Genomic DNA, 13,654 nt, shown 5'->3' with positions numbered 1-13,654 from the left:
GCAAGGTCTGAAATGCAGCTCGTGATGTTAAGGGTGCACGAATGAACAGAACGTCAGAATCTGCGCTGAGAAAGGGTTGAATTGATTGGGAGCCGGTCTGTATCCAACAGAATATATTGAAGTACATCATTGATTTCAAATGACTGGTTTCATATAGGGCTAAATATTTTCTAAGTAATGCAACATCTCTTTTTAAATCAGCATGACAAGCATTTTATAGCATACGTAATACAGGCATGAGGAAATATACTGTCCTTCCTTGTAGCTAAATTTCAGAAGGCGTTGGGTGAACTCCAGCTCAGCCATGAGAAATGAGGCGGATAAATCCAGCAGCTGCTGAATAACTGCACACACCTCCCCTAGAACAAGTGGACAGCCTGACACCAGCACTGCCCTTCCTCTGTGGGGCAGTCCCATAGCCAGCACCCACCCGTGTGCCCAGCCCCTTGCCTGGCACCTTGGCACTGTATGATGAACTGTTTGCTGTTGTATTTGTGCACCTTGCTCCCACCTGTAGAGCATCCCTCCATTCCAAGCATGTGCCATGCCTGTTGGACTAGGTGACCTTTAAGGGTCCCTTCCAACTCAGATGATTCATCCCTTAGCACACCACAGGGCACAGCAGTGGGGTGTGGAGAGGGTCTTCTCAGGAGCTGTATTTCTGCAGGCAAATGAGATACCAAGGAAAAGGCATAAAAGTCACCCAGTAGTGATTTTAAGTGCACACAGCACAAGGAAGAACTTGCAAGGTTGCAAGACTGTTGAGTTTTGCAACTATACCAAGTGCTGTTAACCTCTGATTTAAAGTCTGGGTTTCCTCTGATTTAAAATGATTTTAAAGGTTTCTGCACTCCGGCAATCTAATTACCCAAAAGATTTCTGTTAGACTTTTTTTTCTGCCCCTTTATTTCTAAAGAGGTCCTTCTAAGAATGCCACTGGGTTAGAGTCATTATGGCACATAATGCAAACAGGGCCATTTATTGTATTTTTATGAGGGTTGCACTGCACCATCTAATAAATTTTACAGGAAGGGCTCAATACAGAAAATGCTGAGATTCAGCCTCAGCAGGGTCGGCCAATGTGAGCTTTAATTTCAGATGAAAGTAGTTAAGGGAAGAAAATATGTATTTTTTTTTCACTCTTGCGTTTTGGAAATGGTAGAGAACAATGGAAGCTAAGGTAAGAAGAAAAAACAAGAGGAAATAGTAAGTTGAAAGAGCGGATATAAATGGACTGGCTCGAACAGAATGAGAAAGTCCCAAGCTGCCAGTGCAAATGCGGTGTCTTAATGGGTTTTGAAAACATTTGCTTTTCTCCTTCATCAGTTGCATTTCTTTGTAAAGTCTGAAAACACCAGCTTGTGTTTAGCTATGGGATAGGAACCTCCTGCCAAGAAGAAATGCATGCTTGGTGGTGGGGAGATGCAAGAATCCCCTTGAAAGCCAGAGGAAACCTGCTCCACGGCCATGGGGCTCCTTGGGAGCCCACACCACTCCCCAAGGGATCCATGCTGCCTTTCTGCCCTCTGGATGGAGCCGGGCCGATTTGCACTTGGTTTTGCAGCTGTGTTTCTCTTAATCAGTTCATTACAGCAAGTAAGGGAATCAATGAAAACAGGTTATTGATCAGAAATTCATAAGTTAAAATTGTGTTGCTAGTACCAGTTCATTTCTCAATGGCAGAGACAAATCTATAGCTCCCCTTCTCTGGAAAAAACCTCAGCCAGCACAATTTCTAATAGCTTTCCATTTCACACCCCTGCAATAAGGCAGTGCTGGAGGCAGCCTCAATCCGCAGCCCGTGGGCTCTGAGCTGGGCAGTCCCATGCCCAGGTTTGGCTCAGTGTCTGCATGCAGGCAGCATCACACATGCGTGGGCCCACAGGCTTTGGAACCCAAAGACTTTCTCACAGCCAAGGGACCAAATTTCCCAGCGAATGACCACTTTCATGGGCTGCTTCCTCTGCTGTCAATACCAGAATTGAGAGCTGTCATCACCGTCCCTTCCCGCGAAAGAAATAGTTCAATTATTTCTTGCTGCCTTTTAGAGAACTAATTGTACCGCTAATTGTTTTTTTCCTGGGAGCAAAGTTACATGTGTGTTTTTTTCTTCTTCTTTTCTTCACAGCTTTAGGCTGTTTAAGGGTTTTATAAAGAGTATTTCATCAAACGTGATTCAGGAATGAACTCACCGCGATGACATTTCCTTTCCAATTTTCTGTTTATATTATCAAAGTGGGGATTGCTGGAAGCCCAGGGCTGTGGCTGCCAACCTGATTCATTCCATACGCACAGACGAGGCTGAACGCAGATGAATTTTGCCAGATTGGCTGGTGTTCATATGTAATGATAACAATAATACGTTTTATCTATCTCCTGTCGAACCAAAGAGGAGTCTTCTCAGTAAGTTTGACAGAAAGAGGATCAAGCTGCCACTTAAATTCTTGCTGGAGAGAACCTCTGATTACTCTTCTTCCCCCATTTCAGGCTCTCAGAAATCTGAGGGAAGTGTTCTGCTCTTATTTCTCTGATTCGTTTCTGTGCCTGCTGCAGGGATGGGAGCAGCACTGGGACCCTCAGTTCTGGAGGGATCTCATGCTTTTCTCTCTGAGCTTGAAGCAGGTGTTCTGCTACATGCATGCTCTGTTCTGCAGAGATCTGCCTTGGGTTGGGGCCAGCTTCTCATGTGGGACAGACGTGCTCGTGCCCTTGGTGGCAGAGCTTTGCAGGATGAGTTCAGTGCTGGAAATGGGGCAGGAGGTGAATGCAGCCCTGGGGTGAACGTGCAGAGGGATTGTAGCGGGGGATGATTTTACCACGAGGCTTCCTGCAAGTTGAAAGGAAAGCTAAATTAGAGGGCTTTATTCTTCATGTCTTTTTAACTATTTTGCTCATGCTACCAGGCGGAGAATAAAGGAGCAGGCTGCTGACAGCCTGATCGGCACGGAAAAACCCGCTACAGTCCTCTTGGCAACAGGGTTCTTGCTCACCATGCAGTGAGCAGCATTTCTAGGGCACATTATAGCCAGTCCCAGTGCAGCTGGGAGCTGTGTGAGGCATCCTGTGGGGAGGGCAAGAGCTGTGTGTGCAAATGGGGAACAGCAAGGAGCCTCCACTTTGCTTCCCCACATGCTCCATCCCCAGTCATCCTGCACCAGCCATCCCCCTCTGCCTGGTGCTTTGCCTGTCCAGATGCATCCCAGCACAAAGCCACCACTTTCTTTAGCCTGGAAAAGAATGAGGTATGAGGTTCTGCTCTCATTTCCCCAGTATCAGGAGCGGAATGGGAGCTAGTGTCAGGCCAATTCTCTTTCCTGATTCTTTACAATGAAATGCAGCAACAAGGGAAACATAATACTTCATTACGCTACAATACAGCGAGCAATTTACATGCTGCTCCTTTCTTCTTTTAATGGTGCCAGTGCACCTGGAGATTGAAATGAGCTGTAAAAATAAACAAACACATACTTATCCCCAAGTCCTCCTGCTCTGCAGCACCGCAGTTGGTTTCAGCATCCCGACTTCAGCTTGGAACCAAATGTGGTTATGGGGCAGGAAAAGCCCCAGTGCTCTACCAGGGGCAGCAGAGTGAGAGGAAGGTGTTGGTTTGCGCAGAGTTTGACCCCACTCTTCTTCACTTGAGTTCGACATCCTGCCTCTCCTCTACCCCTTCCTTTCACTTGGATGCTCCAGTTTGAGCCTGCTATCTGCTTCTTATTATGGATAAGAACACAGCCAGTGATACCACACCAGCAGTGTGATTGCCAATCTTACAATAAATCAATGAAGCTTCCTTGCATTGACAGACCCTCACCACTTAAACAGATGAGAAACAGGTATGAATGAATGCTGCAGGTTCCCCCCTACTGTGAAGCATAAATCTTGAGGGAACGGCAGCAGAAAAGTAAAATAAAGTACTGGGAACACAGGACAGGATTCAGGATTTGTTTGGAGCTTCTCTTGTATACATGACTGAAAAAACGATAGCAGCGTTCTTCCTGCCAAGGGTTTGCAATTAGCACGGCTGCAGGAAAGGGTAATTTAATGGTAAGCTTGGCAAAGACCTCACTACACACTTCTTGATACCTCACAGCTCTTCTAAAGACAACAATGTATAAAATCATCTTTGACAACACGTTGCACCCCAGCGATCCTTCAGGGAGCTCTTTGCTTAAGTAAAAGCCAGACAAGGGTTTGGCTTTGGGAAATAAGGGCGGTGAGGCGCTGGCACAGGTTGCCCAGAGAGGCGGTGGTGCCCCGTCCCTGCAGACAGCCAAGGTCAGGCTGGACGGGGCTGTGAGCACTGCTGAGCTGTGGGTGTCCCTGTGCGCTGCAGGGAGCGGCACCAGGCGGCCTTCAGCTCCCTTCCACCCAAACCATTCCGTGATGCTGCAGTCCTATGGAATGCTGCTGCTCAGTGTGCTGCTCGGTGAGGAATGCTTGCCACACCAATAAAAGTTTGTAAGCATTCTTGTGACAGTATAAAAATGGTTGGAGGGCATCAGATGCTAGGATAATGAGCATGGTATAATTAGTCTTGATGGATAGGTAATGAGATAGTGAAGTATAAATGGGAATTAATAGATTAAACAGCCAGATTAACTACTACTATTTAAGCAGTGACTCCCGACCCAGCCCTCCAGCTGTGATGGATCTGCCTCAGCTCGCTCTGCTATAGAGCTGCAAGGCAGTGCACGCAGCCCTTTGCCTGTAAGTTGGTTGCCTTGCTGGAAAAAGGAATGCTGAAGTCATTACGTCCCCTTCCCTCCCGTTCTGAGGGAAGCCAGGCTGTGCTGCTGTGAGTAGAAATGTCATTTCTGAAAAGTAATTTGGCTGGAGCACACTGCAGGACAGCAGCAGCTGTAGAGGCAAATCCAAATAATGCTCAGCACTATAATTGCATATGTAAAAAGAAAAAGAAAGAAAAGAGAGAGAGAGAAAGTGGCCTCCTCTCCTCTGCTGGGTATTACAGATGTAGCTGTCATCCTATTTCCTCCGCTGAGTGGTTGTAGGTGTTCGGTGCTGATACTCCACTGGGTGTTGTACAGAGACTGGAATGTAATTTCTGATGCATGGAGGTCAAGCTGCGGGGCCGTGTGGGCACACTGTGGCTCTGACATGGGCTTAGCGAGCTCAGAGCTGATCCCACGTCCCTCTGCAATGCTGGTGGGGCTCACCAGCCTTGGAGATGCTCCAACCAGCCCCGTGTTCTTCCCCAAAGGGAAAAGCTGTGATGGGTGTGTGTGCAGACCCATATTCAGGTCTGTACTCCCCACTTGTTGCTGACCTCCCTGCATCGCTTCTCCGTGCTCTGCCATACAGAGCAATGACAGATTCTTGCTGTATGCTAACATTCTAAGTTAAATCCCTTAAGATGCTGTGCAGAAGAAATAGAATATTGTTTTACTGTGCCCTAAATTAGATGGTATGCTTTATATAGACATTAATCAATACGTGAAAGAGACGCCATTAGGGAAGACAGAGTTCTTAGCTTTCAGATGAATTCTTTGCTGTGTTACATCCCAGATTGTGAAAATTGAAATCAATTTATCAATCTAATTTTCTTTTCACAATTTATGCTTTTATTTTTCAATTCACTCTAATCAGGCGGCTGAGCTAAAGAGAGCAGCAGCTTCTGCACACAGTCATTGTCCTTTTCCAGGTTTGCCTTGAATTCACACTAGGCTGCTCCTATTTGTGGCTGGGGATGCGCTCTATTAGATGGGATATAAAACTGACATTCCCTTGTGCTGTGTGATGATCAGAGTCCTTGTGTTATCTTTGTTGCAATTATGAGTTTACCCACTCTGGTTGCATCCTAAATTATTCATCCCCTCCTATGGGCAATGGGAGTCTTCTGTTTCCTCTCCTCCATTTCTTAAAAGCAAATCAACAGTGGCTATGGTGTGGCTGCATTTCAGCAGCACAGGAATGTGTTCATACATCTCATCCTTCACGGGAGGTATTGGAGGTTTAGTTACCTTGTGCACAAGAAGCAGCTCCTCTGAAGGATGGGACTGGTCTGATATGGTGTCAGACTGAATATTTCCTTCCATGCAGGTTGGCCAGGTAAACCTTGATGGTGTTTTGCCATTCTGTACTATTCCAACTGTTGGTTTCTTCAGGTAGTAAATGTCTCCTGTTTCTAACAAGCTGGGAAGCTGATGGAAGTATAGAGAAAACAACCAAGCAGCAGCAGAGACAAACTGTGCAGAAAGCCATATATTGCTCCTATAGGGTATCTTCAACTTTGCCTCGTAATGAGCCAGCAGCTGTGAATCTATACAAACTAGCAATGTTCCAAAGGGCTGTAATTATTAATCTGCTAACGCAGACACAATACTCTCAGCCCTCCTCTCATTCTCTCCCAGGAACGGAAAATAATGCTGTAGTGGCAATTACCTTAATGCAATTATCTCAGATGTGAAATTTCATAACAACACTCCATGTCCTGGCTTTTAGAGAATGGTGAGGAAGCAGTGGCTCTCCCAGCACTGCTGTGCCATTTGCCAGGCACTGCCTCTCATTGCCATCCCACATCCTTGTCCCACGGTGCTGCAGAGGTGCAGACCCCTGGGCAGCCCTCATCCCACCCAGCAGTGCCTGTGCTCCTGTGCAGTGCCCAACGTGACGGATGTCAGCAGAGCTGTGTCCTGACTATGGATCTCAGAAATCAAATGGGAGTGATCAAAGCAGAGCTCACCCCAAAACTGAACAGAAGGAACTTAGGTGAATTTGTCTTGCTTAGGTGCAGCAATTTGTATCCCTTACCAAGGATAAAGAAAATATAGGAAGCCATCATAGAACATTCAGGTTGGAAGAGACCTCCAAGATCATCCAGTTCAACTGTCCACCTTTCACCAATATTTCCCCACTAAACCACGTCCTTCAGTACCACCTCTAAACGTTTCTTGAACACCTCCAGGGCCAGTGACTCCACCACCTCCCCAGGCAGTCTGTTCCAGGGTCCAACCGTTCTTTTGGAGAAGAAATCTTAACCCATGTCCAACCTGAACCTCCCCTGGTGCAACACGAGGCCATTCCCTTTTGCCCTATCGCTAGATACATGGGAGAAGAGGCTGACCCAACCTCCTTTCAGGGAGTTGTAGAAAGCAGTGAGGTTTCCCCTGAGCTCCTCTTCTCCACACTGAACAATCCCAGCTCCCTCAGCCGCTCCCCATCGCACCCCATTGTGCTCCAGACCCCTCACAGCTCCGTTCCCTTCTCTGCACGCTCCCAGCCTCCACGCCTGCATTGCAGCGAGGGGCCCAACGCCGAGCACCAGAGCTGAGGTGCAGCATCACTAGAGCTGAGCGCAGAGGGATGATCACTTCCCTGCTCCTGCTGGCAACACTATTTCTGATACAAGCCAGGAATCATCCTTATGATAATCCCCGGGTTAATGGTAAGCATTAACGAAGTGATTCCTCCAGCCTGCAGAACCCATAGCAACCAGTCATTAAGGACACTCAGCGTGAAGATCTGAGCTAAAGAAAGAAAGTTCTTTGAAACACTTGTGCACGCACATACCAATCAGACAGGAAAATGTTCTGCAATTTGTTCGAGACAGACTTGAAGACTATTTCAGTGGCCCCATCTCTGAGGAAGGAAGGAACTAATGGCAAAAGGGTTTTTAAAAGAAAGATTGCCACTCGCCCAAAACAGTAAATGGATTTTACTTCCTCAGCTCTGATAAATATTTAATTATCGAATGTTAATGTGAGGCCTGGGTTTTGTTCTTGGCTGTTGTTTTTGCTTGTTTTTACACATACATTTATTTCTTTATATTCCGTGCTTTCATTGTGACTGATGCCCTTGCGTGGCATCTTCAAGCTAATCTCTGTTGTAATTAGGTGGCAGTGTCCTTTCATACCACTGATCTGCACTAATTACTCTGCAGGTATTGAGCTCCCCGCCATCCCATGCCCTGGCACCCATCTCATCTCTCTGGTTGCTTCCCCCAGGTTTCCTTCTTGCCTTCTGCACTTGTCTTAAGATTTTGGTTTTAAAAATTTCATCCCACGGATGTAATTGCTCAAAAACGTTTATTTACTTTAGGGACTCTTTATGGAAAACTCCAGGCTCTTGACTACTAATATCATACATTTACGTAATTGTGTAATTAGAAATCAAATGACAAATGTTTATTTAGGCTCCATTTTTCACTCTTGCCTCCAGTCCTCCCTGTTCCACTGCTCCAGGCTGGTTCTGCTCTTCTGTGCTCTTGAGCACATGGCCTTTCACAATATCACCCCCTCTCCAGCTCGGCAACCTTGCAAATGCCCACATTTAATTCCTCCCTGGCCTCTACTCAAGGCTGATGAATTATTACTCATGCAAAATCTCATTAAAATCATTGAGAATTTGCACAAATGAAGCACCCCAGGATCTGGCAGAACAACCCTACTCCGTTGCCTCGCAGAGTGAGTATTAGAGCCTCATCCTCAGCCAACGTACATCACCATCGACGTTCGCTGCTGGCTCTGACTGACGAACCCCTACTCCATCCCACATAAACTGCAGTCTTCCTGTATCTCATTTCGTGCAACAGAATTTTTCCCAGCAGGATTGATAACAATATAGCCTCGTAAATAATGTTCCCCAATGGGATGCTGTATTGGTGTCTGGCTATTAATGGTTGTGTATTTTTCTTCATAATGTTCAACTGCCTTATTTATGATTAATGGGACTCGCTGTCTTTCTAAGGAGTAGTCAAATGGTTATTACTGGTTGGATTGTTGCTTTTAATATATATTTTTTAATTGAAGTGTTTGTTACTGTTAAAGTCCTCTACTGCTAACAGCGTCCTTAAAGAAAAATGGGAACATCTGTTTTCCAGGCTCTGGCCACATGTGACACTTCACGCAAACAACTTGTTCCAGCAAAGGCCCCCGTGTGCCTACAACATCCCCAGTGCTCCCCGCTCAAACAAAATACCCTCCACAGCTTTGGTGTTGAGATGCCATAAAGCTGCAGCCTCAGCTCCAGCCGGCTCTGCTTCTTGCTGCACGAAGGTCTCTGTGTCTGGCATTTGATGGCCCCAGCCTCATAAGAAGCCATAAAAACGGAAGGGCAACAGCACCTTAAGGTATTGTTTCCACATCATCTCTCCCTGATACATGCGAGCACGTTGCTCAGCATTATCAGCTGGTCCTGGCTGGGGATAAACGATGAGCATCACTTACAGTGAGAGTGACTGAGGGGAGATTTAAAAGTCTTCCCACCCTCACTCTTTATTAGAAGCTATTTTGATGAGTGCCGTCAATTACATACTGCAGAACACTGGGGCTGGAGTCTCAACAGCTGCGGGCTGTGGGTCTTGGTGCTTGGGAAGGGGAAAAGGAAAGGGAGAAGGAGCCCCAAATACCTTCAGCTCCCACTGAGCCCTCCCAGGGATGCTGGAGCTGGTGGGTCTGCTTGGCGTCAGCTGTCATCGTTTCATGAGTCCCACTGAAACTTCATCCATCAGTTAGAGACTCTGAAAGTGCAGGGGAATAAAACTCCTCGTTTATAATGGCCCCAAAAATGCCTTTTGGCAGCTTTATTGCCTGGCATGTACAGAAAAAGAGCAGATGCGATTTAAGCTTCTGCTGTGCACAGAAACCATTCTGATAATCTCTTTGATAACTACCCAAAGGGGCGGCCCTATTTCCACCAGGACAGTGGAAGCACCACATGCTACTGGACCTTTTTGGAGGGGTGCAGGGATCCCCTTTTTGGCTTTTGATAGAGTTTGGTGAGCAAGAAGAGGAGAGAAAGCTGTGCATGTCCACGGTGGAAATCTTGAGGGTCATGTGTTGATGGCATAAGGGATGGCACAACTCTCTAGGCACCGTATCCTGACCAGCATGGGCACGGGGGGCTCAGTGTCCACTTAATCTCCATCCTCACCACCCAGCTCTTGGCTTAGGAAGCTTCCAGTAGGAAGTGTGGGTGACTATCCTGCTATTAAAATAGAAAGGTAACCCCAGCAAAACCAATGGCAGCCCTGCCAGCATTCCAGCACCATGTCCTGCTGCCCGGCTGTGCCAGCAGATGGGTCCCCGCTGCCCAGATGTTGTCACCAAGAAGTCCTGTCAGGGGTTGCTGGCCGGGTCTCGTTCTCGCCTGTCAGACTTGACATCTTCAGCGTATAATTAAATGCCAGGACGCGAGCAGTAGAGCAGGTGCATGCTAATGAGGAGATCAATTTTAATTATGATTTTAATTAAACACCCAATCCGGTAGGAAATATGACAAGCAGGCTAGAAATGCAAAATTTCTAATGGGGAAAAAGAACGGCAAGAGAAAGGGGAGATGGCAACAAGGGGCATGAACCAGCAGGGTGCTGGGGATGCAGATTCATTAACATAGCTAATGGGCAGGGAATGATGTCCTCAAGCAGGACGGACCTGGCCAGGAGCTCTTCTGGATGTGGGATGGATGAAACCCCTCCAGGTCTTCATCTCCCCTTTGCAAAGCATTCATGCTGACCCACTTTCCATCTAAACGTTGGTTTGCCCTAAGTGCAAAACACACGCAAGCTGAAGGATGATTTGCTGGTGAGGAGCCAGGGCTGACATTTGGGGGCATATCAGTCCATTCCCTCCTTAGCCAAGTCTGCTCTGCACTTGAGCAGCCAGCTCACTGCTGGCTCTGAGCCCTTCAGCGCTGGTTGTGGCTGCGAGCGAACGCTCTGCTCTGCAGGATGCTCTCAGCGCAATCAGAAGACAGAAAGAAGCTGGAAACATCTTATTGCTGCTGCAATGAAGGAAACCTGATGCTCAAAAAAAAAAAAAAAAAAAAAGAGAAAAAAAGAAAAAAAACCCAAACCAAACATGTGATGTTCTACTGTTGTTTTCCCACTCCCGTTTTCTGTAGGCCCTATACCAACACGGTGACGGCAGCCCTATGGAGGCTGCAGGAGTTGGATGTGCAGCGCTGAAAGTGAGGATGATGGGACTGCTCCTCTCTTTGAAAACAGATGTGTCGATTTAGGCTCTGTGGCAGAGCACAGGAGGAGGGGGAAATCAGCTCGATGGCAGCCAGCTGAGAGAGAATGGAACGGAGAAGAGCCAGGGACTTGTGTGCTCGGGTAAACAATGGGGTGTGCAGCCGCATGGCAAAAATAAGCTATAAAGGGAATTACCGCTAAATGGAGGTCTTTGGCAAGAGGCTTCACAGAGGGCTGTGTGGCTGGGGGCTGTGGTTTTGGATCATGGATCAGAGGGAGCGTTTAGGATCCCTCAGTGCACAATCCGTAATCGCAACTGCTCTGGATTAACTCCTGTGTGACCCAGGGCATGCTGCAAGAGAGCAAATCTGTCCCTGATTTCACGTCTCCCCGGAGCAGGGAATCCCCCGCTGTTCCTGCGGTTGATAATTTTCACTGCGCTGCTCATCCACATCCATCTGGCTCCAGCTCTCAACATGTTGCCTTTGCAGCAGCGCGCCTTTAACCCACACATTTGTGAGCCACTTAAATCAGGTTTTTCTCTCCCCAGCATGGGCGCAGGTAGAGCCACTGAGCTGCCGTCTCATCCGCACCGATGGAGCTGCAGGGAGCAGAGGAGTGGTGGCACGCAGTGGCAGTGGCATGCGGTGACAGTGACATGCCAGCCTGGTCCCATGGAAGGACAAGGAGCTCCACTTGCTCACAGCCCTGGGAGAGGAGAGGCAGCGGTAAGTGCTGACTGCCTTGCTGGCTAATCAGGATGGAGCGCTCCCGATTATGTATTTAACACAAGTACAGATGCTGTGAGCAGAGTTTTTAAGCTCATCAGTTATCAGAACTCGCCCCTGGGCCCTGTCCCTCCCCTGATCTCCCCCTAACTCTGCAGAGATATCGATTCGGCTGTTTTTCACTATTACATATTATAAATTGACTTCAGCAACCCCTTTTCCCTAACTAATGAGGCCATTAGCGATGGGGCGTGGGCAGACACATGGCCGACACGAGATCAATCAGATCAGGGGATCATTTCTGTCTGCTGGGAGCACAGATCCAAAGCATTGCAGTGCCTAATGCCACCATGTCCCTTGCTGGCTGGGGACACAGCACTGTGCCAGCTGCAGCTGCTGCATCCCTACGGGCTGCTGCAGGACGAGGGCAGGGAGCCCAGAGCATCACTGGGATGGGGCAGGAACTGTAGAGCTCTGTGGATGAACGAGTAATATGGGATGGTCATCCAGGAGTGTGCCATTTCCTGGTGCTTATCTGTGATTAGTTGAACCTTTCTGTGCCATTTGGCTCCCAGCCTTGGGGTCTGAGTTAGGGTGAATGACAAGGAGCTGTGAATGGAGCCATTTGGTTGTGTGCAAGACACACTCCCAACCATTCCCCAAGCCATTCCCCAGTGGGAGAAGCCTTCATCCACACACAGCCCCGACAGCCATTCTCCATTGGCCACTGCTTTTATTGGCTGGCCTGGAACTTGCTTTGTGGATCACTCCCTCCCATTTAATTAGCTGCTTTCAGAGCTCAGGCAGAAACCAAAAAAGCACTGCCCGATGTTTTCTACATAGCCTCCCTGCATTTTTACCTTTCACCCTCTGGAAATGTCAGAGCTGCAGGGAATCCACACTGCTTTGTTGCCTGCACTGTTTTAATAACTTTAGGGCTCGCAGTCCTCTGGCGGCTGTTCTGCCCACCTCCTCCCAAAGAGGAGAGCACGTGGGGAGATAAGAGCCCATCTGATGTAGAAGAGGCAGGGAACAAGAGCACCACATCTGTCTTTAACCCTGCACGTTGGGAGGGTCATTTCGTTTAGGCAGGAAGGTATTTTCTGCCACCAGAGCAGCAGAGTCCCGTGCACTTTCACACGTCGGCCCAGTAAATCATTCTGGCCAGATAAAAATGAAAGGGACGGTTGGTTACTGAGCCGGGCTGCATTGAAAAGCCCGCGGTTGGAGGGGTGGGCATGCAGGAGGAGGGGCTGGTGGGGGCACCTCGGCTCACCTCTGGCAGTGGGTGGTTGTTAGCGCCGAGCCACCTCTGCTGCAGGAAGCAATTTGTCTCCGTGAGGCTGACAGGGACTCCTTTCTTCTCCACTTACTCCTTGCTCAGAAATAAAAGGGGCATCCGCTCACATGAAAAGCAGGGAAGGCTCCAGGTTTCCCTTGTGAGGTCTCTCCCAAGCTGGCACGAACTGGCAATTTGTACAAATGACACTTCCCTGGGAGGAAAAAAAAAGGAAAAAAAAAAAAAAAAGAAGAAAGATCCACCCCAGCTTCCAATTTGCGCCTCATCAGTCGGTTCCAGCTCCTCTTCTCCAGACTTTCAACCTAATTTGCAACACTCAGGGTCTGTTCTCCATCTCCCCAGTGGCTGCCACTGTTAAAGCAGAACAGCCCTTCCCTGGTGAGGATGGGGACAAGTGGAGATATCTGACTGATGGTTTACCCATTCAACAGCAGTTTATTTGGCCAACGATCTGCCCAATAACAGTTCATCTGGCCGCTTGTGGTTTATTTGGTCAGTGATGAACTCTGTACTCCATTGAGGCCATGGCCATGGAATCACAGAATGGTTTGGGTGGAAGGGAGCTGAAGGCCGCCTGGTGCCGCTCCCTGCAGCGCACAGGGACACCCACAGCTCAGCAGTGCTCACAGCCCCGTCCAGCCTGACCTTGGCTGTCTGCAGGGACGGGGCACCACCGCCTCTCTGGGCAACCTG

General features: G+C 48.2%; 1 long non-coding RNA gene across 1 annotated transcript; it reads right to left on the bottom strand.

The window, feature by feature from the left end:
• Positions 1-10,177: 10,177 nt before the first annotated feature.
• LOC122167515 lies at positions 10,178-13,375 on the bottom strand. Its single transcript, XR_006171040.1, has 2 exons — positions 12,938-13,375; positions 10,178-11,641 (listed from the first exon to the last, which is right to left on the bottom strand). It is a non-coding gene; the product is annotated as an uncharacterized LOC122167515 (long non-coding RNA).
• Positions 13,376-13,654: the final 279 nt, after the last annotated feature.

Source organism: Centrocercus urophasianus, unplaced genomic scaffold (genome assembly GCF_019232065.1).
Source record: "Centrocercus urophasianus isolate 14NV4802_14NV808 unplaced genomic scaffold, USGS_Curo_1.0 seq_37, whole genome shotgun sequence".
Lineage (NCBI taxonomy): Eukaryota > Metazoa > Chordata > Aves > Galliformes > Phasianidae > Centrocercus > Centrocercus urophasianus.
The sequence above is the reverse complement of the archived record's forward strand: the minus strand, read 5'-3'. Positions and strand labels throughout refer to the sequence as shown.